Raw genomic sequence first — 14,450 nt, 5'->3', positions numbered from 1 at the left:
TGGACGTGTGGTGTCTTTCTTATAGGGCCAAAGCAGAAGGCTGGGCCATCTGTGCCGGGGGCTGACAATGGGGAGAACTTCCCAGCATGTGCTACAGGAATGTCAGTGCAGAGCAGCATCAAGTTAGCCCAGGGAAGCAGCTGCCAGCACCTTTGAATGAATCTTCATGTGCCACTGCCTTCTTCCCAAGGGCCTTGGCTCTGATTCCAGACTTCAGCTCACTGACAGCCTGGCAGCTGTGTATTCTCTGGGTGGCCTGTCCCACCCTTAGAACATTGTTCTGCCCATCAGCATTAGAGATGAGACCTTTCTGGGAAGACAAGCCTTTGGAAGCCAGTTCCAAATGCCAAGCAACCAGATTGTCCTAGCATTTTTTCAGACCTTTGCCAAGGTCTGTAAAACTGCTCCGGTAGCAGGCTAAATGGCCAGGCTGGACACACATCTCTGAGGACCCAGGAAGAGTCATCAGTCCAATCCAGACTCAGGTATCCATAGAGATATTTTGTTCATTCATTCATTTATTCTTCTATAGATTTATTGAGCACCTTCTGCATTCCAGGCTCTGTTCTAGGCTCTGAGAATGCAGGGAGGACTGTGAAAAGGCTTTGTCTCCCAGGGACTCTCAGTCCAGTAAAGGGAGACAGATAGTTGGAAAAAAGCCCTTGTAGTAAAGTAAATGATGACTGGCGAAATAGCAGCCATGACAAGGTAAATGGATGTATCCAACCATTTTTTGAAGGATGAGCAGGAGTCTTCTGGGGAAGATAAGATAGGGAAAGCCATTGCAGGTGAGGACCAGTGTTGCAGAGGCAAAAGTGAATAGGAGTAGGATGTATCAGGGAGCTCCTGGGGCTTTGGTAAGCATGGAGTATATAAGTAAGAAGGTAGGGTCAGGCAAGCCTGGAGAAATGGAATGCACTAGATGGGAAAGGACTTTGAATGCCTGGCCAGGGAGTTTAGACTTGATCCATTGGTCTGGAAAAAGGTGTCCTTGAAGGGTTATATTCGGGTGTATGACCGAGGGTATTGGAGTTTCAGAGAGGCCACTCTGGGGGGCAGAGGAATGGGTGGGGGCTTCAGGAAGCCGCTGGAGGCATAGAGATGAAAAAGGAGGTTGGTAAAGAGATACTGGCAAGAAATAATGGGAGAGTCAAATTACGGTAAATGTCAGCCTGGCTAATAATAAAGAAGTAGATGGGGTGAAGAACTGGAATGTCTCAGATATGAAGGAGGAAGTGGAACCCAGGGAGGGCTGTGCTGCAGTGATCTCGAAGATACAATCACAAAGATGAGGGTTAACGGTAACTCTTCACCACTGGCTGTAATAGTGATAGAGAGGTAGGCTATCACTAAGGACATAAGAGGATGCCTGGATTTCTCATAGTCCTACAGGACTGTTCTCTCAGAGCTAATGGAAGCCAGAAGGGGATTAAGGCAGACAGAGCTCCAAACAGAGCCATCCTCACAATGTACAAAGCCAAATATCTTAGAAGTCAAAGCCTAGGAGAGAAACAAATGTGGCTACAGGCAGTCACACCCACCCTTTACTGCCTCCCTGCCCTTCCTTCTATTTGTTTCCGAATTCCAGCCACACCTGCAGGCCCCTGCTCTGCCTCCAAGTAAGCTTACAAGTTATTCCCTTTGCCTGAAATTCCTTCTGCCTCCAACAAGTTCCATTTGGCTAATTCTGTTTTTAGGACTTTGCCTAGTTCTCCTCCAGAACTTCTCACCCTCCAGATGACTTAGGATTCCCTCTGTGCTCTGCCAGCCCCTTGTCATTACAGTGAAGTGAGGCCTCTCTTCTTATTCACCACCACTGGATGCTAAGTATGGCAGAGGTTAGAACTGGATTTTAACCACTTCTTGATTTTCAGGATTAACCTGAGGCCCAAAAGAATGGAGGTGAATGGATGGATGGATGGATGGATGGATGAAATGAGTTATGGATGGGAGGATAAATGGATATGTGAGGGATAGGTGGAAGAACAGATGGATGGGATGATACATAAGTGAGTGTATGGATTAGTGAAGAAATGAGTAAATTAGGATTAGGGAAGTGAAGAGATGGAGTAAGAGAAAGAGCAAATAATGAGCAAACAAATAAATAAATAAGTGAATGATCCTAAGAATGAATGAGCAAGTGAATTGATGATCAAGTGAGTGAATGAATAAGGAGGAAATAAGTGAGAGAATGAATGGATAAGTAAACAACTTGCATGAATAAAATTAAGAACAAGTGGTTAGGTGAACGAGTTAATGAAGAAAAGTAGAGAATGAGGGTAATTCAGGCCACCCAAGTAATCACTGCTTGGAAGGTCTCCGGTGCATAGTAAGCATTGAATAAAGGAAGGACCAGGGGCACCTGGGTGACTCAGCAGTTGAGCTGAGCAGTTGAGCTGAGCAGTTGAGCAGCTGGGATCCTGGGATCCGGGGATCGAGTCCCACATCAGGCTCGCTGCAGGGAGCCTCTGCCTATGTCTCTGCCTCTCTCTGTGACTCTCATGAATAAATAAATAAAATCTTTAAAAAGATTAAAACAATACAAAAGGACTGAATGAATGTTGGTAGACCAGTTGACCCAATGCTGGCATTAGAGGCAAACACTAGAGCTGGCATTAGATTTGGGTTCAAATCACAGGCCTTCGGTTTCCAATTATGTTACTTTGAGTTCATCCTTTTCCTTCTCTAAGCCTCTGTTTTTGAATTGGTAGAAGGAGATGATTGCCTTTATTTGTCACGCCTACGATAAAGATGCACTAGTAAGAGCCATGTGGTAATAATAGGGGCTCAACAAATGGCTGGTCACTCCAGCACCCCCACTTTTTTGTACTATTGAAGTACCTTGAATATTGTTTAATTACAAAGCCCCTCCTAGTCTCCCCTCTCACAGAAGCACACTTGCTCACTTATATATCTGAGCAGCTGAATTCAACCCATAGCACCTCCCCAGATTCTGGTCTGTGCTCATGAAATGCTCTTCCACTCAGGCATTTCAGCCTCCATGGAGAACCCTCAGCACTTGCAGTTTGTTATTGTTGCTTTTATCATCACCATCATTATTATTTAAATTTTTCCCCAGAGCTTCAGGGCCAGGTGACAAAATAAATTGGTCCTGTTTTTATCTTAATTTTAAATTTGGAGTGGAGAAAGGATGGGATGGGTGGAGAAAGAAAAGTGCTTTATTCTTGAGTGAGGCTTCAATTTCTGAAAGCCAATTGCCCAAGCTCGCGGTCTTCCCTGCTGAGGAGAACTTCAGCAAGCCTTACTTCCTCTTCTTTGCAATGAGGAAATTGCTTCATCGTTTGCAGCCAAAGAAAAAAGACAGCCCTGAAGAACATTCTATTTTAATAGGAAGTACAGAGAAGACTTCTCATCATAATGCTCACAAGCGCCCATTTATATTAAATAGGCCCCTGAGCTCTCACATAAATTCTTATTTTCCGTCTACAACCACAAGACCGCCGGGATGGAGGGAAAACCTCCCTCAACGTGTGTTGCTCCATCTAGCCACGAGGGGGCGCTCCCAGACCAGACCAGGTGGCTCTCAGCCACCTGCCTCTCTGCTGCCACCTCCTGTGGATGCAGCAACTTTGCAGACCTATCCCGAAGAGCTGGACCGAGGAGTTCCTGCCCCCTAAGATCTCCATAAAGACCAGATGCAGTTCTCAAGACTGAAGCAAGGTCACTACAGAGGAGCAGGATGCTCAGGATGCTCCTTGAGACTTCCCTGGATCGCCACAGAAGAGACTGGGCCTCTGGAGAGGCAACGGAATCTAAATGGATGGCCCACTGTGTGCCAGGGCTGTACGTAACTCAACCATTCACTCCACAAACACTGAGGACCTTCGGTGATGGCTACCCAATATGAAGAGGAGACTGAGGGTCCAGGAGGAACCCTGACCTTCAGATGAGTCTTGTGAACAGCCAGCACCACTTCTCACACCATGTTGCTAAGTAAGAAAGTGGTCTCAGCTGTGGACTAGTTTCAGCCCTCATCCCAAGTGAGCTCTGGAGTGCGAATTGCACCCACACGAATGAGGGGCTGGCCTTTTGCAGCCCCAAGCCTGGGGCTCGGCTGATAGACTTGGTGAAGAAGGGGCACTTTTCTGCCTAGACCCAACGCAGTGGGGTACACCAGCCAGAAATGGGCTATGGCTCCCACAGCATTGACTACCTAAGTTGGCAATGGTTGTTTCCAGACTATTGGTATGTCCAGGATTCATCTTTCCCAGGCACAGAGTGAGGAGATGGCTTACAGAGCCCCTGTCTTCCAGAGCTAACCAGAGGACTGCTGTGTCCACCCTGACACTTTCCTGAGGGTCCCCTGGGATCTCCTCTCACGCTCCAGAGGAAAGTCTCCAGTGAAAGTCAATGTGTAGCCCTGGGAGTTTGCGGCGAGTGAGATTGGACAGTGGGCATCCTCCCAGGGGCACTTACCTGGAGTCTGAGCACACACACCTGTGCCCAACCTGCAGACAGATCGTTTGTCATGGCTCTCCTCTTGCCACCCCCTACCCTGCCCCATCATCAGTCAGGTGCCATGTCCTGCCAGTTCCATTCCCCTAATGTTCTCCACCCAGGCTGGCATCACTGTGTGGCCAGGGCATAAACAGGGACTTTGGGGTCATCCAAAAATTCCAATTTAGCTCTTAAATGAGCTTGAGAATATCGGTGTGGGGAAGATTTTTTTTGTATACAGAAAAGGTTCCTTGGAAATATTTGTTGTTTAATTAGTATTCAATGTATTACAGTAGCTTTTTTAAAAATCTAGTTATTCTTAAGCCTTTAAGTCCAATTTACAAACCATTATTCTATTTCTATACAGTCACTTTCAAGGGGGCTTTTGATTAATGGTCAATCCACTCATACTCAGTTAAATGATCCATCCCATTTGCAAACTTGGTTAATTATCTTCAACATTTTACACAGGACGTACAAATTTAACACATTCGGTTTCCTTTCTTAAATACTCCCATTGCCTGACCTGACAAGCAAGTTTCCAAAGCATCTAAACCACTTTGGAAAATCTAATTTAAAAACTTATACCTACAATGAATCTCAAACTCTCTTATACATTTTGGTAGTATTTATAAATTTGGGATATAAGAAGGTTTGTTTGCTTCTTGACAGAAGAATCACAAGTCTAAAATCCATTACACAGTTTAAATTGGAGTCACAAAGCTAATTTGTTTGTACTCTAATATGCAAAAAAAAGTCTCTTCAATGTTATGAATACTTTAAATACCAAATACACAATGATGTGGGTTTGACTTCTAACCCTTTGTGGGATTATAAGCATTTGCCTAGTGAGGGAACAGTTCTCCATCCTACATGAGCTGGTGTGATTTCCTTCCGGGCGTTGTATCATCTCAAGGGTAGACTTTCATAGAGTGCCAGGAACTGCTGGGGCCCCATATCCCCGCTCCCCTTTCTCCTGAGAAATAGAACCTCAGATTCTGAATGGGCATTGGCCACCTGGAACAAAGATTCTGGCTCCCTGCCTCCCTTGCAGCCAAGTGGGGCCATGCGGCTAAGATCAGCCCAGTGAGATCTAAGCAGAACCGTTCTGTGGCAATCTCCAGCAACCCTTCTGGAAAGCCAGCTGGTGTTTGTGTCCTTTTCCCTCTCTTTTTCGATTGTTTCCCCAGTCTCCCAGCTGTGGTGGTGGGCAGCATCTAGCTATTCCCTTGGACCCGGAGGGCCAGGGCTGCACACTAGGGATGGGGGAGTGTTGAGCTGGAAGGACCCCCGGATTCCAATAACTCCGTGGAGCAGAACATCAATTTGAGCCTGTGATAGAGTGTTTGAACGATCCCTCCCTTCCCGATGCCTCCTGACAATGTGACTTTGCTCTCTTCCCATCAAGAGATGTGTGTGTCCCTCCCCTGGATCTGGATGGGTCCCGTGACTCTGATGAGCAAAACAAGGCAGGTTCGGCATTGGGGTGACTTCTGAGGTGGGGCTATTGCCAGGCAGCTTCTGCACTGCCCTCTGAGAGTGCTGAGCTGAGACCCCGGGCGAGGAAGACAGCTTCGCCTACCATGAGGCGAGGGTCTCGGCCCAGACCCCCAGCCGCCAGCCCCGCCAGCCCCCGGAGAGAGGCCACGTGGGAGCACCCAGCCCCGGCGGCCTCCCGCTGGCTGCAGCTGCACAGCGAGCCCAGATCAAACTGCAGGGGAGGGGCCCCACCACCGCGCAGAAGAGGAGAAATAAATTGTTGTTTTTCAGCCACTAAGTTTGGGGGCAGTTTGTTTATGCAGCAAAAACTAAATAAGTAAAACACAGCCCTAGGCTGCCCACCCCTGACTTTTTCACAAGAGAGAAACTTCATCTGGTTTATGCCATCTCTGTTATGGGTCCTGATGCACCCGGGGACCAGAGAGCTTGCCAGGATGTGATACTTCTGTGTCCAGGGTGACTCTCTCTTGCTGTTCATGGACCTGCTGAACCCTTTTTTTTTTTAATTGGTTACCATGACAACAAAGGACTCCATTTCCTCTAAAGAGGTTGGTCTACGGGCAATTAGATTCTGGCCATACCCATTACCTAATTCCTCTGTCTAATCTGAAACCACAACCCTCAACCCCCCCCCCCCACACACACACCCCCTCTCCCTGCCTTGCCCACCCTCCGCCCTGGAGGTCAAAGCCGACTTCCTTCGCTAATCTTCTTATGGCCTAATTGAATTCTGAAGCTGTCTGCCCAGCCTGCAATGGAGAGAGATATTCAGAGGCTTCCCTTCGGATTCCGCATGTCTCTCTTCCCCGGTTCTGTGCAGCAGTGGCCCTGGAGTTGAGTTAGACGGGGAAGGCCAGCCTTCTCTGGCTCAGAGCCTCACTTTTCTGATCTACAAATGGAGACTGTGTTCTGCCCCTGTCGGGTGCTGGGAGACCCCCTGGGATAATATCTACAAGCACCTTGCAGTTCTCAGCCCTGTACCCCCTACTTTAAGGTCCCAAATGACTTCCCAGAGCACTGGCAATAAAATCTGGGATGCCCACTGTGGCCTACAGACCTGTCTAGCTCTCCACCTCCTTCAGCCAGCACCAGGTCACACTGGCCTCTGCTGTTCCTCACACCCCAGTGCCTTCCTGACTCAGGGCCTTTGCCCTTGCTCGTCCCTCTTCTGGGGATGCTCTCCTCTCAGCCTCTGCCATGACTGGCTCCTACCCACCCTTGAGGTCTTATTTTGAAAATCATCTTCTCTGACCATATTATCAAAAGAGCCAGTCCCTTTCACCTTACCCCCTATTGACCAAAGGCCTTTAAAAAAAAAAAAAAAAAAAAAAACTTTAGTAGTTAAATTGTAACTTCAATAAAAAATAAAACTCTAGGTTGAAAAATGTTGCCCACACCAAAACCTGAGCATAGATGTTTATAGCAGCTTTATTTAGAATTGCCAAAACATGGAAGCAACCAAGATGTCCTTCAGTAGGTGAGTGGGTAAATAAATTGTGGTGCCTTCAGACAACAGAGAAGCTTTCAGCGCTAAAGAGAAATGAGCTATCCAGCCACGAAAAGACATGGAGGAAGCTTCAGTGCATTGCTAAGTGAGAGAAGCCAACCTGAAAAGGTACCTACTGGACATTATATATACTATATGTACTGTATAGGATGATTCCAACTATATGATGTTCTGGAAAAGGCTCAACTATGGAGATAGAACAGTGGGTACTAGAAGATGGATGAGGGGATGCTGGAGAGGTGAACAGGTGGAGTGCAGGGGATTTTTAGCAAGTGAAACTACTATTCTATGTGATACCATAATGGTGGACACATGTCCTTACACATTTGTAAAAATCCACAGACTGTGCGACACAAAGAGCAAGCCCAAATAATAATGTCTCGGCATTTGGCTTATCAGTTACAACAAATGCCTCATACTAATGCGAGATGTTAATAATAGCAAACACCATAGGTACTGGGGGAGCTGAAGTGGTAGATAGGAACGCTGTACTGACACTCAATTTCCTTATAATCTTAAAACTAAAAATAAAGCTTATTAATTTTTTAAAAATTAGGGGTGCCTGGGTGGCTCAGTCGGTTAAGCATCTGCCTTCAGCTCAGGTTGTGATCCCAGAGTCCTAGGATGGAGTCCCACATTGGGATCCCTGCTCAGTGGGAATGCTGTTTCTCTCTCTGCCTCTCCCCCTGCTCGTGCTCTCTCTCTCTCTCTCTCAGACAAATAAATAAAATCTTTTTTAAAAATTAAAGCTCTTACAGGATTTAACTTATATAAAGTTGTAATGGGGTTTTCCTGGTTCACTGCTGTCTCATCCTCTCAAGCGTAGACTCCAGGAGAAAGGGCAGCTGGCCTGTGAGTCCCCAAAATGAATGAACAAGGGAGCCAGCGAGTCTGCTGACAGGTTGACAGCTCAGGGCTTGGCACAGAGCAGCACTCCATACAAGGACACCCGGGAGAAGCACGCCACCAGCAGGCCAAAAACCTTGGCAGTAAAGACCAAACTCGTGAGCACGCACATGGCTGTGATCTGAGGCTACTTCAGCCTTTAGTGACTACAGCTCCCCCAGGTGATGCTGGGCCCTGCTTTGCCCACCCCCCGCAACCCCCTCCACCAGAACCCCAGAGGGAGACAAGCATCATGCTCTTTGTAACCTTCTGATTGTATCAGAGAGAGGCTCAGTTCAAAGCTGGAGAATCTTTCCCAGCCATTGACACTTGCAAAGCTTCCTTTTCTTCTGTCCCTGACTAACCTTGGCCCAGGGCTGCCCCTCATATTATTCCTTGAATTTGTTGTTATGCCCCTTCTGTTAGCAGAATTTAATACTGGCTTCCCCATTGTGTAGTGACGTGAAGTTTTCTTCCCCGGTCAACCAATTCACGGACGTTTTAAAAAAAATAAGTTGAATGAGAGATGAACGTTAAATACAGGGTGGTGCCAGGAGTGTGTCTGTGACAGATGGCAGGTGGATGTCTGGAGTTCGAGGAACACAACGAGGTGAATTCTGAGGGTGTTTTCAGCAAGGACTGGTGGTGACCCTCCTGCTCGTTTAAGCTGATTGGCTGAAACACCCATATCACAGGGTTATATACCACAGCGGTACAATGATATTAATAATAACATGAGCAACTCAAATGTTCATCCTCTAGGAAGAGGGACCATGTAATTATTCACTCAAGACTCTTAGAAGTGAAAGAGGCGCTATGATGACACCAAGGCAAAGGCATAATCTTGTGAATGTTCGGGCAGATGGGGATGTTCAGTCCCTCTACCCATGGGGAAATGCCTGGGTTAACTTTACGGTAGATCCAATTTGTGAACTATTGTGATTATGTCAATTTAGAAATGACACTTAGGAAGAATGTATAAAAAATGCTTAAGACGTATAGCGTTAAATGAGGACAGCATGTCATCCAGTGTTCAGAGATAAGCAGAGAAGCCACCCTGGGAGGAGGTGTTACTACATTGATCCAGCTGTCTCTAAGGGGTGGGACCAAAGGTGGTATTATTTTCTTTGTTGTAGGTTTATATATAAATATTTATTCCTCACCTTGTTTTTTGTTTTTTTTTTTTTAATGCCTCACCTTGTTCCAGAAAACTGTTTCAGCACACCTGACCATGTCACTTCATTGTGAAAGTGAAATCCTCCACTTGCCTCCCTTGTTCTTGAAATAGGGCCATCACGACATGGCCTACAGGCCTGGCATGATCAAGCATGGGCACCCTGGCTTTCCTCCTGATGCTTGCCCACATACTGCTCCTTCCACCTCTGGACCTCTGCCCTTGCTGATTTTCTCCTGAAAACGCCCTACACTCACCCGCACTTACACCTGGCTAACTCCTGCTCCTCCTTCAGATCTCAGCTTCGGGTCCATGGCTTCATGAAGCCCTCTCAGCACTGCCATCAGGACAGGCCTCTGTTCTCTACATCTGAAGCTCCCTTTGCAACACATTCCTCCCCAGAGTAACTCCTTATGTATTCTTCACAGTTATTTGCTCTATCAGGTCTCTGCTGAACTGGAAACCCCTTCAGGGCAAAGGTCACACATGTTTTGACACTCACTGTGCCTTGGCCCAGAATGGAGGCTCAGTAAATGTCTGATACCTGAACCCTGACTGTTGGTTCATTTCACAGGAGCCTTCTTGATGCTTTTAAGGGTTTGTCAAATGTTTCTTTTTTTTTTTTTTTTAAGATTTTATTTATTTATTCATGAGGGGGAGAGAGAGAGAGAGAGAGAGAGGCAGAGACACAGGCAGAGGGAGAAGCAGGCTCCATGCAGGACCCGATCCGGTCTCCAGGACCACACCCTGGACTGAAGGTGGAGCTAAGCCGCTGAGCCACCCGGACTGCCCCATTGTCAAATGTTTCTAAACAGGCAAGAGACAGTGTCGTAATCTGTAAAATCAATAAGGAAATTGAATAGCAATATTCCCTAGTGCATTAAAATACAATCTGATTTATAAAAATTTGATTTATACACTTTCCAATGGTGAATCTTTTATGTAAAGTCCCAATTCAGGGACTTTTCTCTCCAAAAGCACAAAGCTCAAACCACCAAGGCAACATTGTTTCAAGGCTGAGATGGGGCAGGGCAGGTGGAATGCTGCTAGCTGGTGTCTACAGACTGGTTTCTTTTCTTTTATTTCTTTCTTTCTTTCTTTCTTTTTTTTTTAATTCATGAGAGAGACACAGACATAGGCAGAGAGAGAAGCAGGCTCTCTATGGGGAGCCTGATTCAGGACTCGATCCCAGGATCCGGGAATCATGACCTGAGCCAAAGGCAGGCACTCAACCACTGAGCCACCCAGGTGTCCCTACAGACTGGTTTCTTAAGTGCAATCCACTAACTGAGGGCACACCACTGCCTGCCCATGGCCCTGGTGTCCATCACTTCCTGTTAAGAAGAGAATACTCTGCCTGGGGCCCCTCCATCCCAAGGAAGAAAAGCTTCTGCATCTCTCCTGCACACCTTGGAAGGTGCCATTCTCTGACAGGACCACAGAATGACGCCCATGCTCCCTGCAGCCTGCTCTCCCCATGGCAGCTGGCCTGACCCCTCTGAATTTTTGTGTCAGGTAATGTCCCGCCTGTGCTTACGACCTTCCAATGCTCCTATCTCACCCCGAGCAAAAGTCAAGATCCTTTCCATGCCCATAAGTTGGGCAACGAGATGATATATTACCCAAAACAGACTCGGAGAGTAAAGGAGGCTCTAGTAATTCCATGGGTAATGGTGTATGTCAGGACGGAGTTCTGGGAGGCCCTCTGTGACCTGCCCTGTTTGCGTCTGCAGCCTGCCTCCTACCCTCTGCCCTCACTCTCCACCCCCCCCTTCTCTACACAGCAACTATGCACCCTCTTCTCCGCCTATGCACCTGCTGTTCCCCTGTCCTGAATGCTCTTCCCTGACTCTACCCAGATACACACAAGGCTCCCTCTCTCCACTTCCTTTTTTTTTTTTTAAATTTTTATTTATTTATGATAGTCACAGAGAGAGAGAGAGGCGCAGAGACACAGGCAGAGGGAGAAGCAGGCTCCATGCACCGGGAGCCCGACGTGGGATTCGATCCCGGGTCTCCAGGATCGCGCCCTGGGCCAAAGGCAGGCGCCAAACCGCTGCGCCACCCAGGGATCCCTCTCCCCACTTCCTACATACCTCTGGTCAAACATGCCCCCCAGCCAGAGAGGCCTCTGGGACTCCCCTGAGTAACTCCTCCCATCTGCCATCACTTGCATCCGGTACCTCTAATCTCCTTCATAGCACTCATGCTCACCTGAAATATTGACCCATTGGTTAATTTATAGGTGATTGGTCCCCTCCCCCCAGAAAGTGAGCCCTGTGAAGTGAGGACTCTACTTGATCACAGCTGAATCCCCTGCCCTTACCCCAGTGCAAGGTATACAACAGTTGCTCAATAAATGTTCATCAAGCGATAGGATGGATTCAGGTGGGGAGGGTACTAGCACTAATCACCCAGCTTTGGGCCAAGTACTGTCCCTGTGTCTTCTTATATGACCCCCACTACCTGCCAGGGCAGAAACCATCACCCTCATTGTCAGACAAGGAGGAAACTGAGGCTCTTTTGCTCTGTTCATCATTTTTTGACTCAGTGCTTGATATAGAACAAGTGCTATGTGTCAGCTCTGGAAATGACAAAAGCCCTAACGATATTATCTTTTTAATCTTTTTCATTTTACAAAAGAGAAAACTGTCCTGGAGAACTCAAAGCCCACCCCCATGGCCAGTTAGCAGAGCCTGGCCACACTCAGGTCCCTAGGTCCCCGGACTCTCAGTCCAGTGCTCCTTCCAAGTCCAAACCCCGCATGGATCTTACCAGGGACGAGAAAGCACTCCCAAATTTCATAGACACCAGGGCAGTCTCTTTAGGAGCTATGCTCGTGTAACGGGGAGTTTAAGACCGAGACGGGTGGACATTTTCGGATGGCAAACTTCACGTCAAAAGGAATTAAGAATGAGGGGAGTCCTGGGGACAAAGAAGAATGGGGCTTGGCTTAAGTTAGACAGAGACAAGACAAATAGGGTGGGAGTGCAACTTACATGCAAATTTGCATATCAGAAGAGTAATTATACATCTTTGTTATAAACCTCCTACAGCTACAATGGAAGTCCACACGGACCCAGTACATGAATCAAGAATGCCAAAATGACATCTATTAGGGAACCATTGTTCCCAGCATTGTCATGGGGATTTTTGTTGTCTTCACTTGGGGGCCTTTAATTAATAGACAAGCCCCATCACTGGGCTTGTTTGTGTGAAGAGCTTGGAGCTGGGGGTGGGGGAGGGGTGATCCAAATCCGAGAGATCATTATGATTGTCATGATCGTTATAACAAGACTTTCCTCACTGCTGATGGTGTATGGCGTTGTCGTGGAAACGGTGTGCTTATTAGTAACACGCTCTTCTAAGGCTACCGGGATGTTGGCATCCCTTAGCCAACGACTGCTCTATGATTGCTGCACAGGGGCCTTGGTGACATGGACAAAGAATCAGGACTCTGCAGGGTCTGTGGTATTTTTGTTCCAATCCTTCATATGGCTTGCTCTCCATCCCCTCAAACAGCTCATAAAAAAAATGATCACCTCTCTGGGGTGCTGGAAATATTTTATATTGTGATCCGAGTGGTGGTCACACAGGCGTATACATATGTAAGAATCCAGTGAGCTGCAGACTTAAGATTGAGTACACTCTACAGCACATATCTTATAGTTTAATAAAAAAAATTTTTTTAATTTCATCCTTCTCTTACCATCAGGAAAATTTCCTTCTTTCAACAGGTGTCTGCCTCACTCAGGTGACATCTGGAATACTGTAATCAGAGGCACTACCCTTTAGATGGGGCAGCAACTAGCATCATATACCTCTGGTGTGGCATCATAGACTTCATGTTACCAAATCCTCTCCTCCCTCAAGGGAAGTCAGTATTTTCCTCCCCAACTGACAGATTGAAAACTGAGGCTCAGGGGTGCCTGGGTCGATCTGTTGGTTAAGCATGTGACTCTCAGTTTCCACTCAGGTCATGATCTCAGGGTTAGGCTCTGCGCTCAGGGGGGAGTCTGCTTTCCTCTCTCTCTCTCCTTCTGCCCCTCCCTACACTCTCTTTCTCTCTCTCTCTCTAAAATAAATGAATAAATGTTTTTAAAAACCCACAACTGAGGCTCCGTGGAGTGCAGCGGCATGCCCAGAGCCACCCGGGACAGTGGGATCCTCACCCAGATCTCTGGGACCCCCACCATGTTCCTTCCACCTCATGTGGCCATGCCTCATTGACCAAGTGAAATGGGTCCAGAAAAGGGAGTCCAGAGCAATAGCATTCTAGAATCCATGGCATATGGGGAAAATTTTAAAACCCAAAAAAAGAAGTGTTTCTTATTTTAAAAAAATTTAGAAAGAAGTCACAAAATAATGGTAAGAAAGTGATGCATCTCATCCCAAGCATGTTACTGTTTGTCCTACTCAATACTTCTTTTAAAAAATTACTTACATGAAAAAAAAATGCAAAGTCAGATTTCTGTGGTCTTTTAAAAATCAAATCTGGCTGCTCTGAGCCCATATTCCCCATCACACTCTCCAGTTTGCTCCAGTTCCCACCCAGCTACTTTCACTCATTAGGGGGGGTGACCATCTATTAATGGTGGGCTGGCATTTATTCTTTCTTCTATTGGGAACCATGCGCCAGTTGTCCTCCAAAAACCATCCTCTTTCCCACTCCTAGTCCAACTGCTTTGAGTTGGGTTGAATCAATCCCTGGCTATCCATGTCGTTCAGTCCTGACAATCACGGCATTGCATTGGCTTGTCCATAATGATTGACATTAGCTCAGGATAGGATGAATGACACAATTAGAGCTAATGAAGTACAGTAACACTTTGATGGGGATTTTCTGTGAGAATAGCATACTAGACCTGAACTTGCATGGTATGGTAGCATCTTAAAAGCATGTGAAGTCTTAGAATGAATTCAACA

Source organism: Canis lupus, chromosome 24, assembly GCF_011100685.1.
Source record: "Canis lupus familiaris isolate Mischka breed German Shepherd chromosome 24, alternate assembly UU_Cfam_GSD_1.0, whole genome shotgun sequence".
Classification (NCBI taxonomy): Eukaryota; Metazoa; Chordata; class Mammalia; order Carnivora; family Canidae; genus Canis; species Canis lupus.
This window is presented reverse-complemented; position numbering follows the sequence as displayed.